Genomic DNA, 15,166 nt, shown 5'->3' with positions numbered 1-15,166 from the left:
AATATGTATTGGAAAACGAAAAAAAAAGAAGTTACCTATAATTGTAACCCCCTGAACTTATGCAACAATAACTTACACAAGCAAATTTGCTGAAGCTGTAGTACTACTACCCACTACTGTGTATGTACTGGAAACCGACTGAGAGTACTTAACCCTTAAATTTTCAACTGATTGGTGATGAGACGATCAAGTAGTTGACCGTTTCTTTGTGTGTGTGACCTAATTAACCTAGTTTCGTTGTTCGTTCGTTTCTCATGTTTATAAAACCGCGAGAACTGATACATTTAATCGTAAGCATTTTCCACCCCGTTAGGTATGATTTTCGTAAAAAAAAGTTTGTTTCTTTTGCATGCGTGGTAGTTGAGTCGCGAAAAGAATGGGCTGACCCCAGGAAAGACATTTTCTTTTTCGGTGAGCAAAGCAAGGTATCTACAATTACAACACTACTCTATACCCCCTACTCTCTATCCATATACTCTGAGTAAGCAAATTTATCGAAAGCAGAGGCAAGTTATTCGAGGAAAAAAAAAGAAAACGAAAAACGAATGAAGAATTTAAAGGGAGCAGATCACCTACAACTACGGCTACGAAGTCGTTATGTGGTGGTCGTTAAAATCAGGATCTTAAGCAGTATGGCATATAATGGCAGGTTTTTTGCTAGTATAATAAATTATGACGAATATGCGTAAAAATGAAATACGGAGCACCCGGGAGTTATTGTGATGACAGCCATGCTTTTGAATATCTACAACAACTGAATCAACGAATCTTCTCTCATCGTTTAAGGGTTTATCTAAGTGCTGCTTCCATATTCCACGTTCACTTGTCAAGAGGCTCTCTACTTTACCTTGATTCTGCACAGCAGTTTCAATTCCTCGTGCTTCGCTTTCTCCAGATGGCGTTTTTTCTCGAAAGAAGCCAGTCTGCTGTTTGTATTCTTCCATGTTCTGTCAGGTTCCATGCTGCAGCATAACCGTCCACGCTTCGTATAGGCCTGTTCTCCAGAATCTCTCTGCTCTCGTCGTTGAACCAATCATTCTACCAGCTCCATTCCGCGTACCCGACGGTGATCTCGGCTGTTTTGTAGATTCATTGGAGACATCAGTCGCCCAAGGTTGTAAGGGAGCGACCGTCGGTACCGAACATAGTTTATAACGGAGAGTTTTGAGCGGAGTTTGGCCATGACATGGCCATGTTCTTGGTTGCGGCAAAGACAATAAATCATTGGTCATAGTTACAAAGTAACTACTCTAGCACCGAGCATATAGCTGAGCATCAACTTCGTTGGTCTTGGGCGATGTTCCTCCACTTTCTCCGAACGTTTAGGTATCCCAGATCTACTTCAACCGCGTGCAGCCAACGCTCAGCATGTTCGCCTGCGCCCACAAAGTCCCCAACCTCTAGCTGATTCCCTGCCCTGTCCTGCAATTCTTTCATTGTACACTTGATTCCAATCGTGATGCATGCGCTTCTGCGCCACGCACCATTTTCTTGTTTCTCACCGAGAAAAATGTCCGTAGCACTCAGTGATGATGATGATGATTGTGTACCCACCATCAGCGCAAGGATTACCTATGGCTGCAGAGTCATACCGGAAGGGAATGATCTACCTGATGGTTTGTTGTAGCAGGGTAAGCCAAATTTACTGGAAACCTTCGGAAGACAACGCGATGGTTGTTATCTCGTGACAAAGTCTAGCCACTCCACGAACATTTGTCCAGAAACCAGTTCATTTAGCTTCCTTAGGCTACCCCTCCCAATATCCCAAGTATCATATAATTTAAATATATTTAATCATATAGTTGACCAATTACCTGATTTTACCTGAAACAATAATTATTACAATTATGATACATGGAATTTCAATTGACCTACATTAAAATTACAACTTTACTTACCTGAACGGCGCTGAAACAAATGGTTATTTTATTAACCGTTATGTGTCCGACAAACTCTTTGCTTTTTTCTACACCGTGTATTTTAAATGGGTGCTGGGTACCCGGGTACCCTGTCGGCCACATAAGGGTTAAAGTTGAAGTTAAAATCAAGCAAATAACACTGAAACAAATGGGGCAGTGAAAAAAAATCAAAACACAGAAAAGTAAACTAAATTTTGATCTTATAATTTTCCTGCATTTAAATCAACCAAGCTGGAAAATTACGAAATCAAAATTGGTTATGGTAGATCTTACGCCGTAACGCACCATTATAAGGTGATCTACCCACGTTACGGGTAAAAAAAAATGTCCGTAGCACTCAGTGTTCAAAAACTTCGAAATCATTTTGGTCTGCCTGCTTTAACGTTCACGCCTCGGTAACGCGTTCTGGTGGGATTCGAACCCACAACTCCGTATTCGCTAGACCGGTGCTTTAACCAACTAAGCCATGACTATGACTTGCTGGTGGCATTCCTTGCAGGAGCTTCTTCTTCCAGGAATTCCAAGGTTTTTTCACAAATTTCTTCCAGTCTTACTCCAGGAGTTTCTTCGGGGATTCCCAGAGATTTCTATATGAGATTCAGAAGCACTCCTTCTCTTTAGGAGTCCAGTGATTTCTCAGGAAGCTCTATCTGAGATTCTTCTTGGGGTTGTTTCAGAAGTTCCTTCTGGGATTCTCTCAGAATTTTCTACTGAGATTGCTAAAATGGTTCCACCTGGGATTTCTCCAGAAACTCCTTCCAGGATTCCTTCTGGAACTTCAAGGGATCCCTTTCGTGATTTCTTCAGGAGTTTCAGGAATCCTCCAGGAAAATTATTTTTTTCGAGATTCGTTCCGAAATTTCATCCAAGTTACCTTGTAACAAAATTAATTTGAACCCTACAAATGTACATTTTATTTTCCGTATCGGGCCCCACGTTTGGAAACTTAGGTACGAAAAATAAAATGGAACATTACAAATGCATAAAACTCAAACATACACCACTTAACATAAATTTTGCCCAGTTATCTACATAGATAACGAAGTCTAATCCCGACGAGGTTGACGAGGTTTCATTATTGTTCTTAATCCATTAGTCAATCCTGTACTGTTTTTTTTTGGCAGATTGCCTTGTTGTTCGCAGCGTTGGTTGCTTAGGCTCAGTGTACCAGTTATGGCTACTCAACTAACATTTTCAGCGCTATAAGCTTCAGTCATTTGCTTTCTGTTGTGTAACCATCGAGTAAAAGCAGTCAACGCTGAATAAAAGGAAAGCTAGTCAAATATAAATCATAAGCTAATACACGACTGCAAGACAAGCACCATACAGCTACCAAACTCGGTTTTCAGAAATCCATTGCTTGTCACTGGGGCTGCCTTCACTCCACTCTATTCCAACTCCGGGATATTTCCCGGAAGATGTGAAAACTTGAACACATCGAATAGTAGTCCCCTTGTTAGTGGGAACAGTGGCTACTATACAGTACAATTCGTTATACTGACAAATCCCCAAACCAGCAGCGCTTTAAAGACCGTTATGTGATTTCATTACGGCTAGAAGCTGTAATAAAGAAACTGTTGGTTTACCAACACGGCTTGTCGGATGTAAACATTATTGTCAAAACAAACTTTAAGCGGGATATATAGCTACTACACAAATTCTTTACAGCTATCCATCTCTGTACTGTGAAATTATTTTGGTTGCTTTTATTGCACTTTAATTCAATGCCGGAAGATGTGCAAATCGAGTAAGAGTCCCAGCCACTACAACAGCTGCTTTTATACAGTACGTTTTGTAATGTTGTCAAAACACAACACAGCAGCGCTTCGTATCCGTTTAAAGAACACTCTTTCAGCTAGAAGCTGTGAAAAAGAATCTGTTGGCGCAACCACACAGCTTGTTCAATGTAAACATTATTGCGTTTGACGTTTCACAAGCTTTTGCAGCAAGATGAGGTTGGGTAAGGTTTCTTGTGGCACAATTATGAAGCCTTGTCTGGAGTAAAACAAAACGGGCTATTTTCTATGTTATTTATATATAGCAGTGTGGTAGCGAGGACATCATCGGGACCAGTGGATACGGAGATCGGGAGTTCGATTCCAAGTAGCGGCAAATACTTTAATTATTCAATTTTAAAAGTGATAATTCCAGTTCTACATGTATTGCGTCACGGTATCCATAACCTAATTATGTTTAATCGTTTAATTTGGGGATGCCGTATAACTATTATTTAACAACTGCGAAAAGGCTGAAAAAGCGCCTTCTCAAGATGTTATTCAATTAGTGGTTATATAGGAGCCGAGAAAAGAGCTATGACTTCGTGGCATAGAAGCTGCTCGCACAGCATATACATGTGGTTTAAGTTCGCCAGATTCATTGGTATAGGGCTTGCATAGAAGCTTCCGTCCATATGTACAACACGGTAACTCAGCATCAAGCCGTATTGTGGACGCTTTGTTGACGTTTACATTCACAATAAATGTTAGTTGGGTATAGTACCTCAAATTCTCCATAGTTGATTTTCAATCTTTAAAGATTCAAATCAACATGGAAAAAAAATGTGAACAACAGATCACGTTCACAAATGATGTTTGCAATCATTAAAAAAATACAATTTGCTCAAAATATAATAGAAATAAATCATTTTCCTTAACATTTCGGCCTCCTTGCACCCTATTTCGCCAAAGTGTACCAGTTATGGCTAATCCCACAAGGAATGCATGTAAATAGTGCGAAGTGGAACCCAAATTAACAAATGTGTCCATAACTGGTACAGGGTTCCTATCATTGGCACACGCCGTAATAAATACTAAAAGTAGTTTTGGCTCCGTTTCTTTATTTTTCCTGTAAAGTATGAGAACTAATCAATCATTTGACCTATCGGTGATATTTGTCGGTCTTCTTCTTATTTTTTGTAGAAATAGTTTTCCTTAGGTAGTGCGATAACTGGTACACGCACCCTACATAGCTTGTGTTTTGTCTAGGAGTTTCTAATCTTAACCCATATCCGCCCAGCATCGTATTTATAGGACAGATGCCCCGAACGCCCAGCGTCCTATAAATAGGACAGTCCTTTTGATGTGAATATCTCCTGAATTATGCAAAATTTTAGAATACTTTCTTCAGAGAAGATGTTCTCCACACCCATACCTTGCTCATAGTGGACAATATAGTTTGTGACTGGTTCACTAGGTGGCGTAAACGATGCTGCAAAGAATGCATATTGTCACGATCTGTGAGCTTCATTTCCAATGCGAAAAAAAAATATTTCCTACTATGGTTAATAATTTACAGTTCATTTCTTCGGCAGAGTTGTTAATCAATACATACAAAAGTCGATGTATGTATGATTGTATGTTTATATGCTTGTATGTTTGTCCATTTGTATGTTAATATGTCTGTATGTATGTATGTATGTATGTATGTATGTATGTATGTATGTATGTATGTATATATGTATGCCGGAACATAGGCATAACTCTGAAATGCGTCAAGAAATTTAAATCAAATTTGGTATACACGTTCCTTAGGATGTGGAGGTGGTAGCAGGGTTATTGAAATTCAAGATGGCGGCAAAAACTCCAGAATATATGTTTTTAACGGCAATGCTGCTTCGGATACTATGCAATATGGGTATCTATCGATCGGGCTTCACAAGTAGAACTCAAAAATGAATATCCGACGCCATTTTGAAATCCAAGATGGCGGACCATATCCAATATGAAGGCCATGGAATGGTAGTTTGATCTATAATACCATGCAATATGGGTATCTGTCGATCGGGCTTGATGAGTAGAAGTCAAAAATCGATATTTTACGCCATTTTGAAATCCAAGATGGCGGATCATATCGAAGATAGCGGTCACGGAATGGTAGTATGAGCTATGATACCATGCAATATGGGTATCGATCGATCGGGCTTCATGAGTAGAAGTCAAAATCGATATTTGACCCCATTTCGGAATCAAAGATGGCAGACCATATCCAAGATGGCGGCTATGGAATGGTAGTTTGAGCTACGATACCGTGCAATATGGGTATCTATCGATCGGGCATAATGAGTAGATGTATTTTGAAATTAAAGATGGCGGACTATATCCAATATGGCGGCCACGGAATGGTAGTTTGAGCTGTGATACTATGCAGTATGAGCATCTATCGATCAGGTTTCATGAGTAGAAGTCAAAAAACGATATTTGATTCTATTTCGAAATCCAAGATCGCAGCCCATATCCAAGATGGTGGTCTCAGAATGAGAATCTGAGCTATGAAACCATGCAATATGGGTATCTATCGATCAGGCTTCATGAGTTGAACTCAAAAATGAATATCCGAAGCCATTTTGAAACCCAAGATGGAAGACATACCTAAGATGGTGGTCACGGAATGGTAGTTTGAGCTATAATATCATGCAATATGGGTAGATGGTCATGGTAGATGGTAGGGCAGCGGGTAGGATAAAGGGTGGAGCAGACGGTCGGGTAGAGGGTTTGGGTGAAGGATAGAGTAGAGGGAGTGGAGTAGAAGGTTAGGGTAGAGGATAGGGTGGACGGTAGGGAGAAGGGTAGAATAGAGAGTAGGTTTGCGGGTAGGAAAAATGTTAGGGTAGACGGTACAATTAAGCACAATATGGACTAGAGGGTACGGTAAAGGATAGGGCAGTGTTTGTGGTAGAGGATAGCTATGAGGGTAGGGCAGGTGGTAGGGTTGAAGGTTATGATAGAGCGTAGGATAGAGGGTTGGAATAGAGGGCAAAGAAGACAGTAAGGTAGAGGCTTGAGAGTAGTGTGAAGAATTGAGATGAGATTAGACGAGCTGAGGTTCTTTTTTTAGATACCTCCAGGAATTCTTTTCAGGATTTCTTCAGGCATTCCTTTCGAGAATCTTCCCAGGTTTATTCCCGGGATTTCTTCAGATATTGCTTCCGAGATTGCTGTATGGATTGCTCCGGAGTTGTCTTCAGGGATTTTTGCAGGGGTTGCTTTGGAAAATCCTGAATGGATTCTGTTAGTTATTCTTTTCTGCATTCTTTCAGGGATTTGTGCTGGAATTCCTTCAAAGATTCCTTCCAGGATTCCTGCTGTAATTCCTTAAGAGATTCCTCCCGAAAAAAAATATGAAAAAATATATGTTTTTTCCGAATTTGTTTTCAGGCAATCCTAGATCATAGAGACATCTTCTATGGTTCTTGCAGGAATGCCTGCTCAGCTTCTGGCCGACATGCCTGTCATGATCTCTCTAAGGATTCCATCAGGTATTCTTTACGGGATTCCTTCAGGAATAACTTCAGGGATTTCTGCCAGAATTGCTTTGGAAAATCATAAAAAGATTTTTTTTCAGAAATTTTACCCAGCATTCTTTCATTTTTTTAGTATACTTTCAAAGTGATCTGTCGAAACATATTCAGAAAATCCTAATGGAATTCTTTTTATGAGCCGGGATCCGCGCTCGGGATTTATACAGCAATTCCTCCCGGGATTTCTTCTGTGACTATTTCAGGGATTCCTACCAAGCTTTCAGTTGAGATTCCCTCAGAACTCTACCAGATATGCCTCTCAGAATTCCTTCTGTAAATCCTCCCGGGATTCCTTCGGAGATTTCATATTATCTTTTCGATGTAACTTTGATAGTGCCCAGAATAACAAAATAAAACCCACATATTGTTGACGAATAAGCAATCATGGAGTAGTACAAACATAAGTGGAGAAGCCGTGTCGAGTATATCTGGTTGAAATTTTATATCAAAACATGGAATGATGATGAACCTGGGCGTGTTAGTGGAATACCTGTAAATATGAGACACCGAAGACGACCTTATAGTTGAGGTCGAAATACGTATCTGTCAAAGGATACAAATTAAATGGAACAGTACGATTTTCTATGAAAAACTTCTGAAAAGTTTACGTTTGGTGAGTACGTAAAGAGAGTTTGTGGGGTGCTGAAGGAACCACTCAATTACTTTATTAGAAATTATTATCTGTGTAAAATCTAACTTCTACAGCATTTTAACGTTTGCTTATGCCACACATTGTGAGCTCTCTTTGTTTGATTTGTTAAAAAAATGAGAAATGTTGAACACTGCAGTCAAAATTACATGAAATTACAAGAATCATGCATTGCATACGTTTAGGCGTTTATCGGGTTATATTTCTGTACCAATTTATAACTCATTTTTCTATTCTTTTTGAGTAGTTATCATCTCTCTCACTTGTTTAGAGCTGTATTGTATCTATACGGATCAGAATATAACAATAGCGTAAAAGTTGGGCTGAATTAGAACTCGAAAAAAGTATCAGACATTGAGGACCTACAATGAAGATTTTTTTTGGAACTACACCATAGACTTCCATTTTTTTCATCAAATCATGCTTATTTTAATGGAACTTGACCTTTGATAACAAATTTATTTGGAGATTAAAATTGTGAGACACCTTGGGCGTTAACGGGTTAAGGGAGCATCCTGTTTCGGGCTCCAATACAAAATCATCTACAATTTGATGTCCGTGTTTGGGAGAGGTTTTCATGTCTTGTACTTCATTGTTGCCCGAAACGACCAGAAAACTACATATTCTCATTTACCGATCGAAAATATATTCACAAACGAGGTATAACAGTTTATACAAAATAACGAAACGTTCATCTCTATTTACAAACGTAACAACCTTTGCACCGAGTTTTCCCAACATTTATTCTTGGAATAACTTCAGATGTTTTTTTACGATTTCCACAACTAATTCCTGGATAAATGAAATTCCAGAACTATTGAGGGAAGCTCTGAAGAAACCCCAGGAGAAATTTTACAAAACTGCTGTAAGAATTTCTTAAGAAATTGTTGATGAAATTTCTCAAGAAACTCCTAGAGTAACTTTATAAAAAAAACCCGCTTTAATCCACCTATGGTGAACAGAACCCTTCTTACACTTATTAAAACTATTGTTGTATTATTTGTATTTAACATATTTATTTTGTGTGATGGACCAAAAGTTCTAGAAAATATTGTGGGTTTGGCATCTAGTGAATTGGTTTCCAAAATAGCATCATGGACCATGGACTAAACTACCAGAAATGCCAGACACCTTCTAGAATCCTGTGTGAAATTTTTAAAAAATAACTTAGGGTAGGTAATCAAAATTTGAACCAAATTGCGGCTTTCTGAAGCAGTGCAAATTTTAAGAGATTTTTTCTCCCACATGGAAATAATTTACTACGGCAAAATCGTATGAACATGAAAGCCACGGGTATAAGCGTTCTGTTAAATGGTAAATAGTTTGTATTTGCACCGAATTTCATTGAAATATTTGATTTTTCATCAACAATGATTTTAATCTTAATTTGAACCATCGTAATCATAATTTGAACCAATTTTAATCTTAATTTGAACTACTGGCGGCAGCAGCTCGAGCAACTCACAAAACAGCCAATTCCATGCTAAACAATGAAAAATCACATGAATCTGCTAATTCTCATACCTATTTTTCATCAGGCTGTGGAATCTCAACTCGAAATGTTCGAAATTCTTTAGGAATTTGGAACCTAAATTTGGATTTTTTCATCCCCCAAGAGTAAACAAAGCCACCACTAGCGCAATCTACAGGCGAACACTAGAAGCTCACCCCCGTTTACTAGTTCAAATTTAGATTACAAATGGTTCAACTTAAGATAACATTCTCCAAGTAAGAATCACTCAAATTTGATAATTTTATGACAAATAATGCGGAATATTATTCGGTTGATCGATTCTACGATAAATAAGCTTTCATTTGACGTGTTTACATATTGCATGTGATAAAATGCATGAGCTGTACGAGTGCACCGAAAATGTGCTTTCTCTTGGGGGAAATGGGTGAAATCACAGTGATTTTTCAATTGCCTGTTTTCCATGACAAAAACGCTTTTTTCAATGCTTTTAAAGTCCATGTTATCAGGTTATATTACGGAAAGCTGTGTAACATCTTTTTCGGGACAAAATTTGCCTGAAAAGTACGTCGTTTTAATGAATTTTGAAATGGTTCAAATTAAGATTACAATTTGACTAGTTCAAAGTTTGATTTCTTACCCTACATATTCTGAAATATTGTATCTTTTGTTAACTGCCAAAAGATCTTGAATCGATTAACAAATGGATAAGAAAATCAGCGAGATATACTTTGTCTAATATCTCTTAATCAGTCGATTAAATTAGCTCCGAAGTACTTGGTATTCATGGTTATGGGGCAAAAAGGACAAAAATGATATATCTACTAAGTTAATCAGTTTTGGCATTAGCTAGTTATTTTCGCTGTCCGGTTCTTGCATTTTTCCCACAATTTATAAATTCAAAGCTTTCATTTAACATATTTTTAGTTTTCATAAAATTCCTGTGTATTTGTAATTTGTTATTTATAATTTTATTGAAAACAACAATACACTTTGTCAGCATTATTTATTGAAAAATAATTTCCCATAGACTGGTCAAAAACTAATGCAAGATAAGAAGTAAGTGAATAGATTAATAAAAAAAGAATTTATTGAAATACTCTTCGTAAGATATCTCAGTAATCAAATGTCGAATCGAAAAAAAAATTTCAGGGCCTTATACAAGGATATTGTAGCTTTCATTTGGTGCTTAGAGAACCCAAATCGGTTGACAGACAGCTGAGATATTTATTATGGTACCCTTGGTCAAAAATCTCTCAAAAAGTTAACCTTACTCCCAAGTATTCTTTGAAAGATATCTCGGTAACCAAATGTCCAATCCTAATAAAATTGTATAGGGTTCTTTTAGAATGTTGTAGCTTTCATTTGGTGCCAGGATAACCGAAATCGGTTGACAGACGGCCAGAATATTTATTATGATACATTTGGGCAAAAATCTCAAAAGGTTTAGTTGTATAAATCCTAAGTACTCTTCGAAAGATATCTCTGTAACCAAATGTCCAATCAAAATAAAATTTCTGGGTGATCTACTAGGATGCTGTAGCTTTCATTTGGTGCCAAGAGAACCCTAATCGATTGACATACGGCTGAGATATTTAGTATGATACACTTGGTCAAAAATCTTAAAAAGTTTAGATGTATGACTCATAAGTACTCTTCGAGAGATATCTCGGTAACCAAACGTCCAATCGAAAAAAAAATCAATAGCGTTCTACTAGGATGTAGTAGCTTTCATTTGCTTCCAAGAGAACTCAAATCGGTTGACAGACGGCTGAGAAACGTGCGTGACTTTTTTTTGTAACGCACATACACACACACATACACACACACACATACACACATACACACACACAAACATACAGACATTTGCTCAGTTCGTCGAGATGAGTTCATTGGTATATGAGACTCGGCCCTCCGGGCCTCGGATCGAAAGTCGGTTTTTCGAGCGATATTTATACCCTTCTTATGGGTTAAGAAGGGTAAAAAAGAATTTATTGAAATACTCTTCGTAAGATATCTCAGTAATCAAATATCGAATCGAAAAAAAAATTTCAGGGCCTTATACAAGGATATTGTAGCTTTCATTTGGTGCTTAGAGAACCCAAATCGGTTGACAGACAGCTGAGATATTTATTATGGTACCCTTGGTCAAAAATCTCTCAAAAAGTTAACCTTACTCCCAAGTACTCTTTGAAAGATATCTCGGTAACCAAATGTCCAATCCTAATAAAATTGTATAGGGTTCTACTAGAATGTTGTAGCTTTCATTTGGTGCCAGGATAACCGAAATCGGTTGACAGACGGCCAGAATATTTATTATGATACATTTGGGCAAAAATCTCAAAAGGTTTAGTTGTATAAATCCTAAGTACTCTTCGAAAGATATCTCTGTAACCAAATGTCCAATCAAAATAAAATTTCTGGGCGATCTACTAGGATGCTGTAGCTTTCATTTGGTGCCAAGAGAACCCTAATCGATTGACATACGGCTGAGATATTTAGTATGATACACTTGGTCAAAAATCTTAAAAAGTTTAGATGTATGACTCATAAGTACTCTTCGAGAGATATCTCGGTAACCAAACGTCCAATCGAAAAAAAATCAATAGCGTTCTACTAGGATGTAGTAGCTTTCATTTGCTTCCAAGAGAACTCAAATCGGTTGACAGACGGCTGAGAAACGTGCGTGACTTTTTTTTTGTAACGCACATACACACACACATACACACATACACACACACATACAGACATTTGCTCAGTTCGTCGAGATGAGTTCATTGGTATATGAGACTCGGCCCTCCGGGCCTCGGATCGAAAGTCGGTTTTTCGAGCGATATTTATACCCTTCTTATGGGTGTAAGAAGGGTAGAAAAGAATTTATTGAAATACTCTTCGTTAGATATCTCAGTAATCAAATGTTGAATAGAAATAAAATTTCAGGGCCTTTTACAAGGATATTGTAGCTTTCATTTGGTGCTAAGAGAACCCAAATCGGTTGACAGACGGTTGAGATATTTATTATGGTACCCTTGGTCAAAAATCTCTCAAAAAGTTAGCCTGTATTACTCCCAAGTACTCTTTGAAAGATATCTCGGTAATCAAATGTCCAATCCTAATAACATTGTATAGGGTTCTACCGTTCTACTAGAATGTTGTAGCTTTCATTTATTGCCAGGAGAACCAAAATCGGTTGACAGACGGCTGAGATATTTATTATGATACATTCGGTCAAAAATCTCAAAAAGTTTAGTTGCATAAATCCTAAGTACTCTTAGAAAGATATCTCTGTAACCAAATGTCCAATCGAAATAAAATTTATGAGGGATCTACTAGGATGCTGTAGCTTTCATTTGGTGCCAACAGAACCCAAATCGGTTGACAAACGGCCGAGATATTTATTATAATACACTTGGTCAAAATTTTTAAAAAGTTTAGATGCATGACTCATAAGTACTCTTCGAGAGATATCTCAGTAACCAAACGTCTAATCGAAAAAAAAATCAATAGCGTTCTACTAGGATATAGTAGCTTTCATTTGCTTCCAAGAGAACTCAAATCGGTTAAAAGACGGCTGAGAAACGTGCGTGACTTTTTTTTGTAACGCACATACACACATACACACACACACACATACAGACATTTGCTCAGTTCGTCGAGCTGAGTTCATTGGTATATGAGACTCGGCCCTCCGGGCCTCGGATCGAAAGTCGGTTTTTCGAGCGATATTTATACCCTTCTTATGGGTGTAAGAAGGGTAAAAAAATTATGCGGGATATCCTCTGGACTCTGGAGGAATACTCCATGAAGAATTTCGTTATAAACGCAAGATTTCTAATATAAGTCCATACTGAACTTCCGGAGGAATTCCAGATGGACCGGCAGGATTTCCTGAAGGAACGCCTTGAGGAATCCAGCGAAAAAGTTCTTAGAAGAATCTTAGAAGGAGTTCCTGATAAAATCCCGGAAGGGGTTCCCAAATGAATCTTGGAAGGAAAGGAGTTCCTAGCTGGATCCAGGAAGAAGCTCTTGAATAAATCCTGGAAGAAGTTCTCGAAAAATCTTAAAAAGAGTTCCCAAAATAATCCCGTGTAGGTTTCAGAAGTATTAGGTATCAAACGTCCTGTAACTATTTGAAAAGCCCTTAAAAGCCTCCTTAAACATCCTAAAACCCCCTGAAGCTTCCAAAAAGGCTCTAAAACGCACCTGAAACCTCCCTGAAACATCATATAATCTCTTGAGACGCCTCGAAACACAGTGAAACATCCCTAAACTGCCCCTCTTCGCATGCAGTCCCATATCGTTTCTAATGCTCATCCTATTTCCGTCACTCACGAGGTCATTTAAAACAAATTTGATATTTTCCCGCATTATATCACAACTGAATATGCTACGAAAAGGGTATACATGAAGTGAATACATTCTTTTGAAAATAATTGGAGTTCTAGCACCAAAGGTAGGCGCTTTGTCAACATGGGACTGACTTGCCAATAAGGGCAGTAAAAGCCCTCCTGAAATAACCCGAAACCGCCTAAAACGCCTCTGTAACTTTTTGAAACTTCCTGGAAAAGGCCCCCCTGAAACATCCTGGAACTTCCTTGTGGTACTTACAAGGGGCAGATCACTCTTTGCATATGCATTTGATTTGCATCTGATGTATGAAAATGCATTTTTATGTTTTTTCATCAACTTAGCATTGAAATACTCGAATGTCAATCCAAACGTTTTCAAAACATAAAAACTCCATTGTGATGGACAGTATCATAGGATCTATATTTGGCAATTTATTTTTTTTACAGTTTAAACAGAAAGTTTGGATCGTAATCGTAAGTATAGTGCTATTAACTAGGTCGGCAAACTCTAATCGCGAAAATCTTTTCAGAAGTAGTTTTGGCTTCGGATGGAAACGACCGTTCAACTGGTTAACCCACAACAGACGTTCAGGGAGGGTCTGGCTGCGACCTGCTGGCTGGGGCAACTTCCTCAGAGAACGTAAAAACTCTACAGTTAAACTGGGGAACCATATATTGAATGAGAAGCAATACTGAACAAGAAAATAAAAAAATAGTAAAATAGAATCTTTCAATATAAAGTGAACATCAGGCTGGTTCTTCACGCAGTAAGGAAATATTGTTTTATTGCTTCGGAAAAGTCAATGTCACTGCGGCAATTGGCTTCTTTAGTGGTGTTGAGATAATTCCATATTCTGAATCTGCATGCCAAACTGAGCCGAAATCCAAATTTTCATCAATTTTGGTGCCCGGGAACCTATTTAAAAATCAATTTGAAAATTGGATGGGAGCGATTTGTCGAATCACCCCTCGTCGCATTTTGTACTGAGCGGAGCTGTCAAGCAGTTGCCCAGCTGTCAAAAGGTGATTTCAAAAAATCTCTTTGAAATTGATTTTAGATACCAAAATTAAGTTCTAAAAATCTGAAAAAAATCATAGCGGCTCAGAAAAAGGTGCTCTTTTGTTAAAAAATAGAAAATCATTGAATTTTTCTTAATTTAAAAACCCAATTTGCTTGCCTTTGATAATTAGAATTCTTTATCTGAACTAGCATACATGCCGACCACACGATGAAGGAATTAAATATGCCCCATATCTCTTTTCCCTCGAGGAATCGGCCGGGCTAAACAAATCCGGAGGTTTTTTCCTGGGTGTTTGATTCAATTTTCGCATTGCTGTCAGTACATTACCGTCCTGCCAATAGTATTATCGAGGGCATAAAGGATATTATCAGATCTTTGGATGGCAAACGTAAATTGTATCGATGTCAGTTAGAACTATTTGAAACTTGTTAAGCTTGTTGATCGAAACTGACAACTGCCC

The 15,166-nt window shown here is 38.0% G+C and overlaps 1 long non-coding RNA gene across 1 annotated transcript; it reads left to right on the top strand.

The window, feature by feature from the left end:
* Positions 1–13,948: 13,948 nt before the first annotated feature.
* Positions 13,949–14,429, top strand: LOC134291460 (uncharacterized). Its single transcript, XR_009999102.1, has 2 exons — positions 13,949–14,158; positions 14,215–14,429. It is a non-coding gene; the product is annotated as an uncharacterized LOC134291460 (long non-coding RNA).
* Positions 14,430–15,166: the final 737 nt, after the last annotated feature.

This window comes from Aedes albopictus, chromosome 3 (assembly GCF_035046485.1).
Source record: "Aedes albopictus strain Foshan chromosome 3, AalbF5, whole genome shotgun sequence".
In the NCBI taxonomy this organism is placed as follows: domain Eukaryota; kingdom Metazoa; phylum Arthropoda; class Insecta; order Diptera; family Culicidae; genus Aedes; species Aedes albopictus.
This window is presented reverse-complemented; position numbering and strand designations above follow the sequence as displayed.